General features: G+C 42.9%; 1 non-coding gene across 1 annotated transcript; it reads left to right on the top strand.

Moving 5' to 3' along the window:
- Nucleotides 1-217: 217 nt before the first annotated feature.
- Nucleotides 218-358, top strand: LOC119473817. Its single transcript, XR_005203053.1, has one exon. It is a non-coding gene; the product is annotated as a U4 spliceosomal RNA (small nuclear RNA).
- The last annotated feature ends 1,782 nt before the right edge of the window (nucleotides 359-2,140 follow it).

Here is a 2,140-nt window from a genome sequence, read left to right as displayed (position 1 = left end):
TTTAAAGTGGTTTGGATTGACAGTACCACCAAGAACCCAGCAGAAGCAAAACAGATCCTTTCTGGATGAACTCATCTGTAATCTAGGCCTCAGGGAATTTCCATAGATACAGTTCCAAGAAAAATAAATTGTGGTCAAAAATTGCAAACAAGGAACAAGTTACCAAGAACAAGAACCAGTAGAGATAGAGACAGGAAATAAGAAGAAGAAAATTAGAAGCTTTGCACAGTGACAGTATCGTAGCCAATGAGGTTTATCTGAGGCGACATTACTGCTAATTGAAAACTTTTCCCAATACCCCTCCATGATGACTTGCAATATAGTTGGCATTGGCAATTTTTGACAGTCTCTACCAAGACTAAATTAAAATGATAATAATAAAATAAAGAAAATTAGAAAATTAAGCCAAATAGTCCAATGTCTAAAAAGAAAAAACAGGGCATGTGCGGGAGAGGGAGAAAAAATGGTGTGTGTGAGATTGATTATAAAAGAAAAACAAGACTCACACCTGTAATCCCAGCACTTTGGGAAGCTGAGGTGAGCAGATCATCTGAGGTCAGGAGTTCAAGACCAGCCTGGCTAACATGGTGAAACTCACTCTCTACTAAAATTACAAAAATTAAGCAGGCGTGGTGGTGGGTGTCTGTAGTCACAGTTAGTCAGGAGGCCGAGGCAGGAGAATTGCTTGAACCCCGAAGGCAGAGGTTGCAGTGAGCCGAGATCGCACCATTGCACTCCAGCCTAGGTGACAAAGTGAGACTCCATCTCAAAAAAAGAAAGGAAAAAAAAAAAAGAAATATAAGAAAACCTTTAAACAAGCCTTTTCAGATTAAATAGTGTTCTCTGTGCCCCTTAGAACAAGGAAAGAATCAGATAAAGACACAGCTCCGTGAAATCTCAGAATGGGAGAGAAGAGAAAACCCTAAAAGCTTTCAAAAAGAGAATGAAAAATGATGGAACCAGAATCAGGATAGCATCTCAAAACAAGATTGGAAAATAGAAGACAATGTGGCAGTGCCTTTAATTTTGAAGAAAAATTATTATTAATATAAAATTCCATGTCAGCCAAACTATCAATAAAAGCTGAAGGCAGTAGCTGGTGCGGTGGTGCTTGTCTGTAGTTCCAGCTTTTCAGGATGCTGATTCAGGAGGACTGCTTGAGCTCCGGGGTTCAAGGATGCAGCGAGCTATGATCACACCTGTGAATACTCAGTCCACTGAGCCCCAGACTGGGCAACATAGGAAGACTCCATTTTTTTTTGGGGGGGGGGGATGGAGTCTTGCTCTGTCACCCAGGCTGTAGTGCCGTGGCACCATCTCGGCTCATGGCATCCTCTACCACCTGGGTTCAAGCAATTCTCCTGCCTCAGCCTCCTAAGTAGCTGGGACTACAGGCATGTGCCACCACGGCCAGCTAATTTTTTTTGTATTTTAGCAGAGACGGGGTTTTACCATATTGACCAGGATGGTCTCGATCTCCTGACCTTGTGATCTGCCCTCCTTGGCCTCCCAAAGTGCTGGGATTCCAGGCATGAGCCACCGTGCCCGGCCGTTTAAGACTCCACTTCTAAAAAATAAAAATACATTTACAAGGTTAAGGTAGAATAAAGATATCTTTCAAATATGTAAGATATCAAAATTTTACCTCCCTTTCTAAGTAGGCTACTACTTCGAGATATGCTCTGATAAATGGAGACATACTCTGAAAAAGGCAATAGATCTAGAATGTGGAATGTTGAATCTACACATCAAAGTGGTATAACGAAATGCTTAGAATGGAAATTATGCTGCCAATCCAGAAACAACCTGTCCTGACTAAAGCAGAGGATGGGAAACAGTGCAGGCAGTCTCCAGGGAAAAGAAACTGATAAAGTATCTGATATGTTTAATCATTTGAAAAATAATATGATTGACCAGGCGCAGTGGCTCACACCAGTAATCCCAGCACTGTGGGAGGCCTAGGCAGGTGGATCACAAGGTCAGGAGTTCGAGACCAGCCTGACCAACATGGTGAAACCTTGTCACTACTAAAAGTACGAAAATTGGCCGGGCGCGGTGGCTCAAGCCTGTAATCCCAGCACTTTGGGAGGCCGAGGCGGGTGGATCACAAGGTCAAGAGATCAAGACCATCCTGGTCAAC

This window comes from Cebus imitator, unplaced genomic scaffold, assembly GCF_001604975.1.
Source record: "Cebus imitator isolate Cc_AM_T3 unplaced genomic scaffold, Cebus_imitator-1.0 Scaffold187, whole genome shotgun sequence".
NCBI lineage: Eukaryota > Metazoa > Chordata > Mammalia > Primates > Cebidae > Cebus > Cebus imitator.
Note: the sequence above shows the minus strand (reverse complement) of the source record. Positions and strands in the feature narration are given on the sequence as shown.